At 44.5% G+C, this 18,822-nt stretch overlaps 1 long non-coding RNA gene across 1 annotated transcript; it reads right to left on the bottom strand.

Moving 5' to 3' along the window:
* Positions 1–8,446: 8,446 nt before the first annotated feature.
* Positions 8,447–18,774, bottom strand: LOC110205989 (uncharacterized). The gene is made up of 3 exons (XR_002323754.2): positions 18,590–18,774; positions 9,772–9,916; positions 8,447–9,242 (listed from the first exon to the last, which is right to left on the bottom strand). It is a non-coding gene; the product is annotated as an uncharacterized LOC110205989 (long non-coding RNA).
* Positions 18,775–18,822: the final 48 nt, after the last annotated feature.

Here is an 18,822-nt window from a genome sequence, read left to right as displayed (position 1 = left end):
GAGGAAGGAGAGAAAGAGAGAAGGGAGAAAAAAGGAAAGGAGGGGAAAAGAAAGGAATGGGGAGAAGAAAGGAAAAGGAAGGGAGAAGAAAGGAAAGGGAAGGAGAGAAGAAGGGGGAAGGAAGGGAAAGGGAAGGGAAGAAGAGAGGAAGGGGAAAGGAGGAGAAGGAGAGAGGAGGGGGAAGGAGAGGAAAGGAAAAGAGGAGGAGAAGAGAGGAAAGGGAAGGGAGGAGAAAGGAAAGGAAGGAAAGGAGAGAAGAAGTGGAAAGGAAGGGAAAGGGAAGGGAAAAGAGAAGAAGGGGAAAGAAGAAGAAGGAGAGAGGAAGGGAAAGAAGGGAGGGGAGGAAGAATGAAGGAGAGGGAAAGGAAAGGAAGGGAGAGAAAGGAGGGGAAAGGAAAAAAGGAGGAGGAGAGGAGGGGGATGGGAAGGAAGATGAAAAATCAGTTAAGGAGACAGAAAGGGAGTAGTTGGAGAGAAGGGTGTTTAGAAAGTGAGGGTGGTCAGCAGTGGCAAGCACTACAGAGAAATGAAGGAAGATGAGACCTAAGAAGCCACGGGATTGGGATAAGGAGCTCACAGATGCCCTTGGAGAAAGCAGTGTCAGTGTGGTACTTGGCATGGGAGCCTGACTTCAGGGGGAGAGGAAAGGAGAGCCAGAGGAAGGGAAGACGGGAGGAAGGAGCAGGGGAGCTAATCTAATGCAACTTGGCCCAGCCTGAGGACCTTGGAGGGGAGAAAAGTCCGAGGGTTTCTCAGCCAAGAATGGAGGAGAGAGAACAACCGATCATAATGCCAAGTGGGTGCTGGGGAGAACACCTCCAGACAATCAGAGAATGTCAGCGCTGGAAAGGACTCTTAGAGGCCGTAACAATAATAATAATAATAATAATAATAATAATAATAATAATAATAATAATAATAACTCCCATGCCTACAGTGCTCTAAGGTTCACAAAGTAGCAACCCTGGACCACAGAATGAACAAGTATTATCAGGCTCATCTTGTAGGTGTGGAAACTGAGGCTCAGAGAGATGAAGGCAATTATGCATGCTCGTAGTTAAGTGTTAGAACCCAGAATGCAGGTCCTCTGAGTCCAGACTTCTCTCTCCTGTCATGCTGTCTCTTGATGTTAGATGCAGAGCTCAGCTATAAAGGCCTTGTTATCCCCAAGGGCTGAGGCTAGAGAGCCAGCCATCCTTGGGAATTAAGAGAGATTGGAATATGAAATCAAATCTCTGTGTCTAGCCATGGCAGGCTGGGTTCAGTAACTAAGCTGAGTGCCCGTAATTTACCTATGTGACAAAATCACTATATATGTTTAGTTTTATAGCGGTTTTACATTAGCCTTGTTTTATTTAATTTAATGGTTTTAAAATGAAGGGTATACCTCCTGTAAGAAATGTGTTAAGGTTGTAAAATTCAGGAGAATTACAAATACCAAAAGGCATCCATTCATTCATTAACATATGCTTTTTAAGCACCTACTGTGTGGGTGCTAGATCCTTTGCTAGACAATGGAGGAGATACATTGAAACAAAACCCAGTCCCTGTCTCCAAGAAGCCTACAGTTTAGTAGCTGTGATGAGCCAAAGAGTACAAATTGAATATAAGTGTATGATTAATGCTTTGAGAACAAATAAGGTAGAGAAGTCATTTCTAATTGGGAGATCATGGCTTCAATGCTATATGAATTGGGTCTTGAAGGATAAATAGTTTGTCAACATGCAGTGATGGAAGGGGAGGAGGGGATTACCGGAGCAAGGAAGAATGTGAGCAACGGCTTGCAAATGGAAATATTCAGGGTATGTTCCATAGAGGGCCAGGTTGACTTTAGCATGGAGTTTGTGAAGGGGGACAGTAGGATGTGAAAGTGCAAATTTTGGTTGGAGACAGATAGCTTGAATATCAGGATGAACAGAATGATTTTCACAGAATCTCAGAGTTGGAAGGGGCCTTCAGAGGTCTGTGCCTCCATACCTGAGCAGGCATCCCCTCCATGGCATAAAGTACTTGAACGTTTGCAAAGCATTTTCTTCACTGTAACCTTGTGAGGTAGGTCTAGCCAGGTATCATTTTACAGACGAGGAAAATGAGCTGGAAGGTCAAGTGATTTTTCCCATTGTCATGTAAGTGTCTAGGGAAAGGTTTGAACCCAGGTCATTTTGACTCAAGGGGGCCATCTCCAGTTATCCTGATCTATATCTTGCCACCGGACCCAGATGGCTCTGGAGGAGAAAGTGAGGCTGGTGACTTTGCACAGCCCTGCCTCACTGTAATCCAATTCACTTGCAAATCATGTCATCCCCTCCCTGACGTTATGGTCCTCTTCAAGAATGAGGGACAAACAACAATAGCATCCCCAAAAAATGGGCATCAAGACTTTACTTGAAGCCCTTCAGTGAAGGGAAACCCCATCACCTACCCCAAGACAACCCATCTAAAGCGTTTCCTTCCTGCAAGCCCAAATGTGGCTCTCTTACTTACGTGAATACAGCTGTTACATCCCTTATAAGTCTTCTTTTGTCCAGGCAAAACAGACCCAGTTCCTCCAGCCATTCCTTCTATAGCATGGTCTACAGTCCTCTTCTCATCATCCCACCCACCTTCCTCTGGTCCTCTGGACCTGCTCCAATTTGTCAATGTCTTTCCTAAAATGTTATACATAGAACTGAAACAATAGTCCAAACAATCAAGACAAAGGGGTATGGGAATTGTGACTCCTCCCTCCCCATCCCCCATGAACTCTGTGCCTCCATCTTTTTTTGGCCACCATATCATGCTATGAACTCAGAATAACCTTACAATCCACCAAAATCTCTAAATCTTTTTTTATGCAAACTGTTATCTAACTATGCCTTTTCCACCATATGCACATGCAGTTGATTTTTTAAACCTAAGAGTAAGTATTATTCTCTATTAAACTGAATCTTAGGGGCAGCTAGATGGTACAGTGGATAGAGCTCCAGTCTTAGAGTCAGGAGGATCTGAGTTCAAATCCAACCTCAGACACTTGACATTTACTAGCTGTGTGACCCTGGGCAAGTCACTTAACCCCGATTGCCTCACCCAAAAAAAAAAAAACTCAATCTTGATAGATTTGGGGCCCACCCTTCTAGCATGATGAGATCTTTTTAGATCCTGACTCTTATCCAGTAAGTTATCCCTCCCAGATTTAAGTTTGGAGATTAGGTCATCCATGCCTTCATTTGAAACATGAATAGAAATAATGAACAGTAGAGGCAGAGCTCTAAGGCACTCCAATTGATATTTCCCTTCTGATTGATATTGAACCATTAATGACTTTCTCATTTCTCATTTCTCATAGTCACTAAAGGCAGCTGGGTGGCATAGTGGATAAAGCACTGGGCTTGGAATCAGGAAGATCCATCTTCATGAGTTAAATCTAGCTTCAGACACTTACTAGCACTGTGATCCTGGGCAAGTTACTTCACCTTATTTGCCTCAGTTTCCCCATCTGTAAAATGAGCTGGAGAAGGAAATGGCGAACCACTCCAGTGTCTTTTTCAAGAAAATTCTAAATGGGGTCACAAAGAGTCAAACATGACTGAAATGACTGAACAAAAAAAGTCACTAAACCAATTCTAAATCCGTCTAATGATACTTCCATCTGACCCACATCTTCCCATATTTTCCATGAGGATATAATGACTTTGTCAAGTGTCTTTATTTGGTCAGCAGCAAGAGACTATCTGCAAAGACAATGTCTGGAATTCTCATTCCCCCTTACCTTAGTCCCTGTTGTGAAAAGGTAGACAGGTACCAGGAGACATCAGAGTCATAGCCAGTGATTTTGGTGCCCGAGGCAAATAACATGAAATGGGCTCTCAAATCAACTTTTCAAGACAAATTCAGTTGAGTGGGATGGAGAGGAGGGAGAGATGCCAGAACTCACCTGGGGGTGTGGCTATGGAGAAGAGAAAGTGTGCTATGCCATCTGGTAGTTTCCTACTTTAAATATTCTTACTTACTGGGTATTAAGCTTTCCAGTCTATGATGCTGAAGGCACACAAGTGCACCCTCCAAATGCTGATGCCTTAGGAATAAACTCTATTGCACCACCCTAGTTATGACACTATATGGCCAACAGAGAATAGAGATCTGACCAGCAGCCTAAGGCTAGCCTTGGTTTGGAGAAACTAATTGCAATACCAAGCAGAGGAGACATGCAGAACAATAAGTGTACTAAATATATCACCTTCTATGCAAAGCCTTTCCTGATCCCTCCCCACCAACTGCTGGTGCCCTCCCTCCCAGACTACTTTGTGTTTGTTGCGCATTTTCTCTGCATATGCTTATAGACGCAGAAATCAACTGCCTCAATAAAATGAGAAGAGGCATTGTTTCCATTATTAGATCTGCAACCCCAGTGCCTAACACAGTGCCTAACACATAGTAGGTACTTAATAAATCCTTGTTAATCAGTTGATTAAAGAAGAGCTAAAGGGGCAATTTTCACTATTATTCTAAGGATCATATGAGAATAGAATGGGGCAGTGAGACCAGGGAGCTATGAAAAGAACCTGGGATGGACTGAGGGGGAAGTGGGGAGACCTGCAGAGGCACTCGGCAGATCTTAGTGCATGCACACACACATATATCTATGTACCTACACACATATGTACACATATATATTACTGTATATTATATCATATTATAGAGGCAGCTGGTGGTGCAGTAGATAGAGCACTGGGCCTGGAGGCAGGAATATCTGAGTTCAAATCTGACTTCAGACACTTCTTAGCTGTGTGACCCTAAAATGGGGATAATAATAGCCCCTACTTCCTGGAGTTGCTGTGAGGAGAAAATAAGGTAATATTTGTAAACTGCTTTGCAAACCTTAAAGTACCATATAAATGCCAGCCAGTGTACATGTATGTATAAATATATCTATACATATACAAAAAATAATATTTTATGTATATACGTAGATCTGTGTATATACATATATACACAAACATATATGGGAAGATTGGGATATAGATGTAAAAATATATGCATATATATTTTTATCTCTCTCTCTAGATACATATATGTGTGTATGTGTATGTATATTTGTGTACATGTATGTAGGTGTATATGCGTACTATTATATATAGTTATATTATATAATTATTGCATATATGTAATAGTTACATATTATATATGTATATATTACAACTGTAATGTGGAAGTTGATTTAGTTTTCAACCCCTGTTCTAATTGCTCTGAAAAAAGTAGAAATTAGAGCCATGTGCTTCCAAAAAAGTGAATACATTTCATTTAGGGTAAAAAGTTCAAATAGGGAGGAGGCACTCACTCTAGCGACTGGGGCTCCCCTCTGACCAAGCATATCTGGTACCAAGTACTAGCCTATATCCAGCATGGTGTAACACAAAAATCCCTGGGTTCAAATCCTGACTCCCATACTTCTTATGGTGTGATCCTGGGCAAGTCAATTTCTGAGCCTCAGTTTCCACCCCTGAAAAATGAGGATAATGATGTTTTCACTACCTACCCTCACAGAGTTGTTGTGAACAGAGTCTCAGTAAATCTTAAGTCAATCAAAGTATACAGTAAATCTTAAGATTCTATAGAAATAAGAACTAGTTTTCATTCACTAGTCAGTAAGAGAAATGGCCCACACAGAGGTTCTACCTGGGTTTCCTCATGGGATAGGAAAGTAGACCTGGAACTTTAAGGAGATGACAGTGAGATGTCATCCTGGAGTCTGATTTTGGTTATGTTGAGTTTGAAGTACTGTGGGGATGCCCAGATGGAGATGTTTAGCAGGCAGCTGGCAATGTGGGAGTGGAGCTCAGAAGAAAGGTTAGGGCTGAATAGATAGACATGGGAATCATCTGTCCAGAGATAATTACTGAACTCACAGGAGCTGATGACGTTACCAAGTGAGATATTGTAGAGAAAAAAGAGATGGACCAGGACAGAGCTTTGGGGCATTCTCACAGTTAAGGGGCTTGACATGGATGAAGATCCAAGAAAGGAGACTGAGAAGAGGCAGTCAGATAGGTAGGAAGAAGACCAAGAGAAAGCAGGGTCATAGAGGCCAAAAGAGAAGAGTGTGTCCCCTTGGGAGACACACACAGTTAGTTGGCATGACAGAGATGAAGATCCAGCAAAGGCGATGAAGATGTGGTCAGACATGTAGCAGGAAAACCAAGAGGGGAGAGTAGGTCCAGGGGGATGGGGTGGTCAAGATTGTCAAAAGCTGCTGAGAGAGCAAGAGCTGAGAAAAGGATTGAATTTAGCAGTAGAGATCATCGACTGTCTCCAGTGCAGTGCCTCAGGGCTCTGTTCTCAGTCTTCTGATCAATGTTTTATTTTGTTTTTGGGGGGATTGGGGTTTTTTATTGTTTTTTTTTTATCAATCACTTGGATGAAGCCATAGATGAATGAGGGGATATTAGATTCAGAATTGAAAAAGACTTTACATGTCAACAGGTCCAACTCCTTCATTTTACATATAGGGAAACCGAAGTCCCAGAGAAGCTAAGGGATTTGCCCAAGATCACAGAGCTAGTAAGTGGCAGAACCCAAAACCTTTCCAATAGCTTACTACCCCCCCCAACATGCTTATCAAATTTATGAATGATATTAAGTTGGCAGGGATGGCTAACAGAATTGATATGAAAAAAAACCATGATGGGTTAGAAGAATGACAAGAATCTAATAAGGTCAAAATGTCATAGCTGTAGAACTGGAAGAGACTTTTGCGGCCTTCCTGTCCAACTTACCCATTTTACAGATGAAGAAACTGAGACTCAGAGAAGTTAAGGTCTGCTTAGTGTGAGATCTCCAAAGATAGCCTGGCTCAGACTCAGCATATGCCAGCCTGCCTTCTGGCCATCTTCATGTCTTGCTACTGTTCAACTACCTTTTTTCATCTACCCTACATTCCTTACCCCATTCTCCCTTTCACCTCTAACTTTGTAGTTTAATTAACATTATATACTATTATAATATATATATATATATAATATAATATATATACAGTATATTAATATAGTATATATTAGCATAATATATTAGTATGGTATATATAATAGTATATTGTGTATATATAATAGTAATCTAATTAACATTAATGTTCCTGAAAAATTCATGTCAATCAATTGCCCTATGGCTCCACTCACTAATCCTGACCTCCCTGCCCAAAACACCCTTCCCTGACCGCTCCCTAACACATGTTCCTTTCTGTTATTAGTAATAACAATAACTACCACTGACATAGCACTTACTACGTGCCAGGCACTATTAGTGTTAGACACTTTATAATTATCACCTCATCTGATCCTCATAGCAACCCTGGGAGGTGAGTGCTATTAGGATCTCCATTTTTACAGATGAGGAAACTGAGGCAAACAGAGGTTGTGACTTGCCTGGTGTCACATTGTTAGAAATTGTCCAAGGCTGGATTTGAACCCATCTCTTCCTAACTCAAGGCCTTGAGTTCAAATCCAGATTACTTACTAGCTATGTGACCTTGGGCAAGTCACTTAACCTCTCTTTGCCTCAATTTCCCCACGTGTATAATGGGGATAATAAGGACACCTACCTCTCAGGGTTGTTGTGAGGATCAAATGAGATAACATTTGTAAAGCTCTTAGCACAGTACTTGGCACACATTAAATGCTATGTAAATGCTGATTATCATCATCATCATTATTGTATCCAGTAGGCCACCCAACTGCCCTAAACTTGAGGAGCTGAAGACAGAAGATTCTGGAAGGAGGGGACTGTCTTTTTGTATCACCCTCTGTTTGTTTCACTAGCACTTAGCACCATGGCTGGCACCTTCACTGTAAGCACTCAGTGTTTCTTTCATTCATTCATTCAGAGGAGGAGGGGGATTTGAACTGAGGTCCTGTGACTACAAAGCCAGCCTTCTTTCTTTCACTTCACCAATTTTATATTGATGTTGGGAAATATTTCACCAAAATTCAAGCTATTCAAAGATGGAATGGGCTACCTCTCCAAGGGATGGAACTCTGCTCCTTGGAAGTCCTCATGCAGAAGCCAGATGACCAGTGCTAGAGTGAGAATTTCTTTCCTAGACTGGACTAGACAGTCACTGAGGTGGGTCCCTTTCACCTCTCAGATTCTGTGACTGTAATTCAACCACCATTTATTTGTTGGGTGCCTGTGTATGAGGTGGGGCAGCTGGGTTGCCCAGTGGATAGAGCACTGGACTTGGAATCAGCAAGATGCATCTTCCTGAGTTCAAATCTGGTCTCAGATACTTACTAGCTGTGTGACCCTGGACAAGTCACTTAACCGTCTTTACCTCAGTTTCCTCGTTTGTAAAATAAGCTGGAGAAGGAAATGGCAAACCACTCCAGTATCTTTGCCAAGAAAACCCCAAATGGGGTCATGAAGAGTCAGACACAACTGAAATGATTCAACAACAACAACAAATATATAAGGCACGATGTTTGGTACTGTGAATACAAAGATAAAAGACAGCACAGTCTCTGCTTTCAGGGAGCTTATGATTTGGCAGGGGAAAATAACATTTACATAGCTAAGTATGAGATAAGGTAGAATATGATAGTGACAAAGGAAAGAACTATCCAAGATGCTCCGGGGACATTTGAGGATAGAAAGAATCCTGAGGTGGAGAGTCAGGGAGGGTTTGAAGGAGGAGCTGGCACCTGGAATGACACTTAAAGGAAGAGAAGATGGCTAGAACTAGGGAAGTGATTGCAGTCCCACTGTCCCTTGCTTTTCTGGTCAGATCATGTCCCTAGTACTAAATTCAGTTCTGGGGCCGTATTCCAGGAAGGATGTTGATAAACCAGGGCAGGGCATCCAGAGGAGGATGACTGGATGGTGAAGGTAGGACCACAGAAGCACTGTTGTCTGGAACTTGGGAGGACTGGCCTGGAGAAGATGACTCCACGAAGGACATGAGAGCAGTCTTCAAGCATCTGAGGGGCTGCAACATGGAAGAAGGGTTACACATGCTCTGCTTGGCCCCAGGGGGGAGAACTGGCAGAAATGGCAGAAGGTTACAGACAGTGGGCAGATTTGAGCTCCATGAAAGGCAAAATTAAAACTGGCCCAAAGTGGAATGAGCTGCCTTAGGAAGAAGTGCGGGCATCCTCTTACAAGAAGTCTTCAGACAGAGGGTGACTGGCCATTGGTTGCAAACATGGTAGAGAGAACTCCTGTTCAGGAGCAGGCTGGGTCAGGGGCCCTCTGAAGTGGCTTATAACTCTGAGGTTCTGTGAAGAGGAAGAGACAAGAAGATAGTGAATTCTCCATCACTAGCGTCTTCAGTCAGAGATTCTCGGTTTGTAATTTTGCAGGGAATCCTGCTCAGGCAAGGACAAAACACCTTCTCAGTTCTCCCTTCTAAATCTGAGATCCTATAACTCTGGGAATTCTCCTGAGAATCCTCTTCAGACTCAGGCTTTTAACATCACCCTAAATCAAGTCAACATTCTCTCCTGAAGGACAGGGGCAAGGACAGGGGATGGGGCAGAGAGAATGGAGAAGGCATGAACAGGAGAAGAGGAAAGGATAGGGGCAGAGAATGGAGGAGGAACAGGGATGAGAAGGAGCAGAAACTAGAGGACAGACACAGATACGTACATAGAGAGGGTACAGGAATAAGGCCAGGGAAGAGACAAAGGTCAAGATGGGGATACGTACATAGATAAACAGAAATAGGACTTCTGTCTAGACCCCAGGTCCATCGCTCAATGCCAAATTAAAACTGCTCTCCTTACAGTTCCCAGAATCCCAACTCACCAAGATCCTTGAGTTCTGCCCACAGAAATCCTCCACCCTAAACTCCTTTCCTGGGTGTCTGGTCCCTAAGATCAGCTGTCATGAGCTCCGTCAGGCAGCTGTCTTAAATGACTGTGCTTGACAGGTCCTGACTGACGTTCAGCAGCTAGACAGCAGACAGAGAGAGAGAGAGAGAGAGAGAGAGAGAGAGAGAGAGGAGAGAGAGAGAGAGAGAGAGAGAACGAGCTTTGGAGTCAGGCCAACCTGAGTTCCAATCCTAACTCAGACATGTCCTAGCTGTGGGACACGGGATTGTCCCTTTAACTTATATCTACCTCAGTTTGCTCATCTGCAAATGAGGATAATGATATCTTCTGATTCAGTTCAAGCCCAATAGCATGCATTGAGCCCCTACTATGTGCTGGATCCATGTTAGGTGCTGAGGATACAAAAGCAAAAGAGGAAATAACCCCTTCACTAGCTTGTATTTTTCTGGAATATGTTCATTATGATCATTCTACTTAGCTCTGAATAGCTCATTACCAGCCCCATTACACCTGAGGTTCTCAAACTCGAGAGGGTTTGTTTCTCTGCCAGCACTGCAGGAACTTGGAGACCAGAAAGGAGGCATGAGCTGGGGGGGCAGATTCTAGGAGGTATGGGGAGGGGGAGCGGGACACAGCTCTGGATGGATGCTGCTGGGACTTAGCCTGGGACCTTGACTGCATTTGCTTTAGGCAGCAAATTGACTTCCTGCCTGTCCCAAACCTGGCCCTGGTTTCTCCCCACCCTGGACCTCTGCCTTGGACCCTGTCCTTTCCACCTCTTGTCCCTGCCCCTTCCTTCATGTCTGTCTCTGCCCCCTTCATCTCCATCTCTTTCCCTGTCCTGACCTCTCTCTCTTTCTCTGCCCCCCCTCCTCCTTGCCTCTGCTCCCAGGTGGTGTTTGGGGAACCCTCTTTGAGAAGTGGCTACAATTCAGATACAATTTAGAACAACATAATTTAGAACAATTCAGCCACATGGTCGGTGGGCCCCCAGCCCAGGAGGCTCTGCCCGGCCTGCAGCCTGAGGAAGTCCCCGAGGACAAAGGCCAGGGACTGTGCAGCACTGACTCCCAAGTCTGTAACTCCGACAGCAGCTGCTATTCTGGGAGCGGGAGGAGCCAGAAGCAGTCTGGAGGAGGGAAGGGAAGGGGGGGAGTGGAGAGACGGTCTGTGAGCCGACAAACATGTATGTGCACGTGTGTGTGTGCCAGGCTGTGTGTATGAGGCGTATCAATACCAGTGCTTATGTCTACGTAGCTGTTGTATGTGTGCATGCCAAGGTTGCAGAAAGTCCCAGAGGCCAGGAGTTCTGAACCTTTTTGTGTGTCCTGAGCCCTTTGGAAGTCTGGTGAAGCCCATGGACTCCTCATAATCATGTTTTTAAATGCAGAAAATAAAAATCAGATTACAAAGGAGACCAAAAGTCAATGAAAATAAAAATGGAATTTTTTCCCAAGTTCACAAACTCACTGAAAACTGATGGACCCCCAAGATGTGAACAGATCCCAGGTTAAGAACCCCTGCTCCAGAAAAAGGAACCCCAAAAGTCATCTAGCTAATCCAAGCCTTTCCTGACCAGGAATCCCCTCTCTAACATCCTTGATAAGGAGTCATCTGATGTTCATGTGTGAATATCCATGTGCGCGTATGTGTGTGTGCTGCTGTGAATTTGTAGGCCTGTGTCAGCACATGCATATGCTAGCACATGCTTCTATGAGTGACTGTCAGCCTGTGTGCCCCCATGGTATACCTCTCACCTGGACATATAGTCAATATGTTTATGGCATGTCAATGACTAGCCATAGGCATGTATGGGATCCAGCATTGTGACCCAGGGTGTATGTGTAAATAAGTATATGTAGACACACACACACACACACACACACACACACACACATACACATATCCATATACATTTGGATGGGTAATAGAGCCTGCGTGATGGCAGGGGGTAGAGGGAGAGGGTGTTGATTACTCTGATTTGGCTCCTGGTGGGAAGGTCACACAGCAGGCCAGAGTCTTCTGGATTTTAGATTCCAGAAGAGATAGCAAAGCATGCTCCCACACAAGGGGGATAGGGGATGCAACAGGCTTCTAGCTTCTATCTGAGTCCTCAGTCCTTAGCCCTCATGCCTCCTACCACCTTACCCTGCCTCTCAAGGCAATGCTACTCTCATCACTTCATTAGATGTCTATCATTGGACCCTTCACAGAAGAATCTACTTAAGACTCTGGATGTCCCTGGAAGGAATACCCAGGGTCTCACAGAATGGCAAGGCTGCGAGTGACCTCAACAGCCATCAGAGTCCAATTCATACCTGAACAAGGCTCCCCTTGACAATATCCATAATAAGTGGTCGTTTGGCTTCTGTCGGAAGATCTCCAGAAAGGGGGAGCTCGCTTCCTCCCATAAGCTCCTGCGATGGTTTCTCAAGGCTCAGCCCCCCCGCCAGCCTTTCTTCTCCCCTTCTCCTATACCTGACATAAGCCATCCAAACCCAGGTGACAAGATCCAAGGATTGAAAATTTAGACATCGGGGCAGGGTAGCGCAGTGGATAGAGCTCTGGCCTTGGAGTCAGGAGGACCTGAGTTCAAATCCAGCCTCAGACGCTTGACACTTACTACCTGTGTGACCCTGGGCAAGTCACTTAACCCTGACTGCCTCACCAAAAAAAAAAAGCAAGAAAATTTAGACATCACTAGTTCAGACTCCTCATTTTACAGAGAAGGAAAGTGAATTGAGAAGGAAAAAGAGAAGGGAAGACTCTTGCCCAACTAAATACCCAGCAGAGCTGGGACCTATGTGTCTGGATCTAAGTGTATACATGTGTATTTATGAGTCTCTATGTGTTGTATCTGTATTTGTAAATAGTTGTGTATCTAGTCATTGTGTATGAATTAAGAATAGTTAGCATTCATATATCACCTCAAGGTTTGCAAACCACTTCCAGTCAGTCAATAAGCATTTATTAAGTGCCTACTATGTATCAGGCACAATGCTAAGTGCCACAGATGCAAAAAGAGGCAAAAGACAATCCTTGCTGTCAAGGAGCTCACAGTTTAATGGGGGAGATGACAAGCCAAAAAGATGCGTGGCCAAAAAGCAGGGAGCTGGGATCTGCATATTTGTATGTTGTATTCCCCCTATACTGTGTGTCTGTATAGTATAGGTCTGTGGGTCCCTTTGTATGCCTGTAGGAGGAGGAGATGGAGTGAAGAGGAGAATGAGGCCAACAGTGGGTTACTGGCCCAGATCTGACCTGACCTTAATAAGAACCACATGGCAAAGGAGGGCGTTGGGGAGGTGGGGCTGCTGGGGGGAACTCAGGACTTTCTGGGGCAGTGCTCTGACTCAGGCAGATGCTATGTGAGCCATCCCAGTAATGAAGCCAGGCGTCCTGCTCACCCCCTCCCTTCTCCTGTCCTGAAGGACAGGGGCAAGCAGGAGCTCTGGAGCTTCTGGGATGAGGGAGGAGGGCTCTTCACACCCCAGACTTTTCCTGGGGGACTTCCTGAGAGCTCACCCACCTCTCCCCCTGCACTCCATGTGCCCCACCCTCCTGCTGGGACCCCAGGAAGGAGAAGGAAGCTGAGCTCCTCTCTCCAGGCCTGCTAGTTCTTTCTCTGTCAACTTTCTCCAGGGCCTACATGGGCATCAGTCCCAGGCAACCAGGATACTAGCAAGCCTGGAGTTCTCAGGGTTGGTGGAAAGGGTTCTAGAACTGCCCTCTGACTCTGGGCAAGATGCTATAGTGAAAGGAGCTGGACCTGGGTTCAAATCCTGCTGCTACTTACTGCCTGAATTACCTTGAATGAAACCCCTCATTTCTCTGGCTTCTGTTTCCTCATTTGCAGAATAAGGGAATTAGACCAGATCAGAGGTTCTTAACCTCTTTTGAATCACTGACTTCCTTTAGCAGTCTGGTGAAACTCTACTTAGAATATTTTTAAATGTGTAATTAATGAGATTAGAAATGCCATATAATTACAAAATTCGTGGAATTACAAAGGAAACCAATTATATTGAAATAAACATACAACTTTTCTCCATCGAAGTTCATAGACTCCTTGATGTCTATCTGTCTATCTATCTATCTATCTATCTATCTATTTATCTATCTATCTATCTATCTATCAGCATTTGATGTCCCAACACCAGATCTATCCTACATTCCTTGCAATCTGACTTCTGAACTTATCTCTCAACTGTGCCAGTGAGATCTTGACCACTAAATCCGCGGGTTTTTTTCTCAGTTCTTTTCCTACTTGTCTGCTCCTGGACACTCTCCTCTGATTTCAGTGACATGGCTTATCCTTGCTTCTCCTCTTACCTGTTTGACCCTGGCCTCAGTCTCCTCTGCTGCATCATCACCAATTTCCTACCTAGTAAGTGCTCATGGCCCCTAAGACTCTGTCTTGAGTCCTCTTCTCTGTCTTTCTCTGTGGCTTTTTGTCTCTGTATCTCTGCCTGTGTCTCTGTGTCTGTATCTCTATGCCCCTATATCTATCCCTTTGTATCTCTGTCTCTGTGTCGATCTGTTTCTCTATGTGTGTCTTTCTGTTTGTTTCTCTGTATCTGTCTCCATCTCTATCTCTTTGTCTCTCTGTGTGTCTCTGCTGGTATCTCTGCATCTATCTCTGTGTTTCAGTCTGTCTGTCTTTCTATATCTCTGTGTCTGTCTGTCTGTCTTTCTGTCACTATCTCTCTGTTTCTCTATGTCTGTTTCTCTGTGTCTCTGTCGGTATCTCTGTATCTGTCTCTCTGTCTCTGTCTCTGTATCTATGTCTCTGTGTCTCAGTCTATGTCTGTCTTTCTGTATCTCTGTGTCTGTGTCTTTCTTTCTCTATCTCTCTGTTTCTCTCTGTCTCTTTTTGTCTGTCTGTCTCTGTGTCTCTTTCAGATCTCATTAGCTCCCATGGCTCCAATTATCTATCACTTCTATACAGAAAATTCCCAAACCTATACATCCAGACTTTGCCTCTCTGGAGTGCCAGTCTTGCATTGCCAACTGTTTGTGGCACACCTCTACACAGCTTTCTGACTAGCATCTCAGATGTCCGAAAGCTCCTAGGTGCCTCTAACTCGTCCCTCCCATTTTCCTTCCTTTATCTGTTCAGGGCTCCACTATCCTTCTAATCAGGTTCAAAGCCTCAAAGTTATCCTTGGCTGTACCCAGTCCCTCTCTACCTCCCCCCAAGGCACTGCTCAGCCCCAAACACCTGCCCAGCCTTGGTAGTTCTATCTCTCACCAACCTCCTCTGTCTCTTCCCCCTTCCTCCCATGTCTCCATTCATGACAGTCTAGACACTCATCCTTTTCTTGCCTGAACTATCGTCTTGTGCCTCTAATTGGCATCTCTCTTTGATTCCAGTCTGTCCCCTCCTCAATGTATTGCCCAATCTTCCTATGACACAAGTCTATGTCACTCATAAATCTTCACTGCCTTCCTATTGCCGCTAGAATAAAATACAAACACCTCAGCCTGGCCTTTAAAACCTTCCCCAATCTGGATCCCCATTTACCTTTTCCAGATATTTCTTGTTACTCCCCTTCACATATTTTACATTCTAGCCAAACCATACTGGCCTCCTGGCTGTTCTGTGAAATCAACATGCCATTTCTTCATTCTCAAGCCTTTGCACAGGCTGTTTCCCCATTCCTGGAACGCATTCCCTTCCCACGTCCCCACCTATTAGAATCTCATTTCCTTGGAAGCTCATCTCAGGCATCACATCCTAGCAGAGGTCCATCCTGCTCTCTCCTGTTGTTGGTATTCTTTTCATCATGATCCATGTATACCTAGATGAGACAGCCAGGTGGAACCATGGATAGAGCGCTCAGCCTAGAGTCTGAGACCTGAGTTCAAATTCCACCTCAGACATGCTACCTGTGTGACCCTGAGCAAGTCACTTAATTTCTGTCTGCCTCAGTTCCCTCAACTGTAAAATAGGGATAATAACAACATCTGCCTTCCAGAGCTGTTGAAGGGATCAAATGAGATAATCATTATAAAGTGCTTAGCACAGTGCCTGGCACATCGTAGACAATAAATGCTTGCTCTCTTCCCTGCTTTCCCTTTCCCCTACAAATCATAATCTTATAGCCCAAATATAAACTTTTTGAAAGCCTTGTATTTTTGCCTTTGTATCCCCAGGGCCTAGTAGCACCTTACATATTCTTTTTGGTAGGTTTTTTTAACACATAATTTCAATTATGTAGGAATTACTGCTCTAGAATTTGTTTAGAGCCATTTTTACAGGTATTGGGAGGGGTTTGGGGAAGAGCTCAAACAAGTCACTGCTTTTACTCTTAACCATCTTGGCTGTGCCCCCTGTAGGAATTACTAATGAGGAAACTGGCCACCACCAGCAGTGAATCTGCTCAGCAATTGATGGTCTCAGAGAGCTGTCTAGGGCACTAAGAAGCGACTTGCCCAGAGTCACACAGCTAGTAAATGTCTGAGGCAGAATTTGAACCCAGGTCCTCCTATCTCCAAGGCCAGCTCTCTAGCTATCATCATCATCATTATCACCACCATCAATAGCCCTCTTATATGGATTATTTCTTCTAATTACATAGCCTATTGTTTCTGTAACTAACAACTTCCTTAGTTGACCACAAGCTCCTTGAAAGTAGAGAAGCATTCATAGGACCGTAGGATTTAGGGCTGGAACCTAGATGGGCTAATCTAACCCTCTCTCATAGTATTTATTTTTTGTACTCCCAGACCCTAGCACATATTAGTTAAGCAAAGTGCCTAGCACATAGGTATTTAATAATAAACACACAGGTGTTTAATAAATGCTTATTGGCGTGAGATAACAAGCACTTAATAAAACTTATGAGATTTGAATTATTGTTAAATATTCTTATTTGAGCCTCACAAGCCTGTGAAGGAAACAGGGAAAGAACATTTCCCCCAATTTTGTAGATGGGAAAACTGAAGCTTCAGTGGCTAAGTTAGCCATGGTCATACAATGAGCTAGCAGGCAAAGTTTAGACATGGAGGCCTCGTCCTCCTGACTCTTACACAGAGTTTGTGGCTTATTATTATCCCCATTTTACAGATGAAGAAACTGAGTTCCAATCTCTTACCATAGTGACATTAACTAATGACTGGAATTCAAGTCATGTAACTCTGAGATCGGTGCTGCCCATCCACGAAGCAGTGCTGCTGTAACCTCGTGCCCCTAGCCTTGTTTGTGGGAGAGCTCCATTTGGGTGGATCCCTGGGGGGCACTAGCCCCTGTGCTATGGATCTAGGGAGTGAGGGTGAAGTTGGGCTAGTGATTGCCAAGTCTAAGACTTGGGGGCTGGCTGTAGGCCATGACAATTTCTTATACTGTTTAACTTTTCCATAAAAAGATGAAGCCTATAAATTAAAGGGAGGCGGGTAAAGGAAGGAAGGAAGGGAGGCTCAGACTGAAAATAGGCAAGAGGGTGGCAGAAAGATTTGTTCCAACACATATAATAAGTGCTTATCACATGATTTTTTCATTCATTCATTCACCAAATATTTGCGAAGCACCCACTGTGTGCAGACTGTTGTTTGGTTTTGTGAGAGCTATAATTTAGACAAGAAATGGTCTCTACCTTCTTGGAGGTCCCAAGATAATGACACAAAAGCAGTATTATACTCTATAATATTCTTATTGCAGTAAATTCTACATGAGAACCAAGGGGAGATGGTTGTTTTTGACAGGAGAGAGAGACTTTTGGAGGTGACATTTGAGTATGGCTTTTAAGGATAAGTAAGAAGGCAGTGGGTAGAATTGGTGAAAGGAGAAGGCATCCCTGCCATTGGGAACAGCATGGACAAAGGTGTGGAGGCAGAAGTGCTCAGAATGAATTGAGAAGGTAGAGAATCTTCCAGGTTTAGTTCAAGCTTAGAATGCCTGTCAACAGGGAGGGAGGAGAGTCACAGACCCTGGAGGGTCTTGAATGCCAAACAAAGCAGTCTGATTCTTATTCGGAGGCCAAAGATGATTTTCAACAGGGGTGTAACATAACAAGATCAATTCAATTCCCACCTCCCGTTCAGTTCCTCCTTGATAGTTAGAAGTAAACAGACAAGCTGTAGGAGGAAGGATTAAAGCTATATTTGTGGAAGAACTTTCCACCATCAAATATTATTGATGGAGGCAGTGATGCTACCCTAGGAGGTAGCCAGCTGCCTGGGAGCAGGAATCACTGGATTCCACGTCCGAGGTCTAATCTCAGCTCTTTGTCAGTTTCAAGCTGTGGTGCCTTTGGTAAGTTACTAGCCTCTCTGTGAACCAGTTTTAAATATTCAAATAGACCTAGGATCTCAAAGATCAGATGCTCCTTCTGAGCATCTTACAATCATGTAATATTGGATTTAGAGCCCGAGGGAATCTCAAAGGCAACCCCCCCCCCCCCCCCCCCCCCCCCCCCGCCACCGAAGGTTAAGGTAGCTGCCCTAGGATCACACTTCAAGTCCAGCACTGCTCAACTTAGGAAAAATTGTGTCCATGTCTTCCCAGTAAGTTCATCACAGGGAGTCCACCCTACTTGTGCTGAGATTTCTTTCTTGATATTTCAATGAAATACAAGAGTCGGACTAGATGTCTTCCAAAGTTCCTTCCAGCTGTAAATTTATAATCCTATGAACTGTGGCTTGGCTGGCAGCAGAAGCTCCCACAGCCTGGTCTGGCCTTGGGCACTTCTGCTGAAATAGCCACTGGAAGTTGGGGGGAGGGGCTGGGACTGGGGGAGGGGGGCCGGAATTTTGGAAACCTGGAATTTAAAGCTCTTTGCCTGGCCCCATACCTTGTCAGGCCTCCTGGAGGTGGACCGCACCGAAAGCACAGGAAAAAAGAAAAGAGGCTACCCCAGCTCTACCCCCAGCCACAGGGCCCCCAACTTCTCTTCTGCAGCCTCACCAAGGCCCCCCCAAAGCTGGCTGCAGGGGGCCGGAGGGCGGAGCTCAGGGCATCAGGCCCCGCCCCCGGTTGCCCCGGGAAACCCTTGGTTGTAACAATGAGGGGGTGACTAGGCGAGGC

Source organism: Phascolarctos cinereus, unplaced genomic scaffold, assembly GCF_003287225.1.
Source record: "Phascolarctos cinereus isolate Bilbo 61053 unplaced genomic scaffold, phaCin_HiC Scaffold_726;HRSCAF=1367, whole genome shotgun sequence".
NCBI classification, from domain to species: domain Eukaryota; kingdom Metazoa; phylum Chordata; class Mammalia; order Diprotodontia; family Phascolarctidae; genus Phascolarctos; species Phascolarctos cinereus.
The sequence above is the reverse complement of the archived record's forward strand: the minus strand, read 5'-3'. Positions and strand labels throughout refer to the sequence as shown.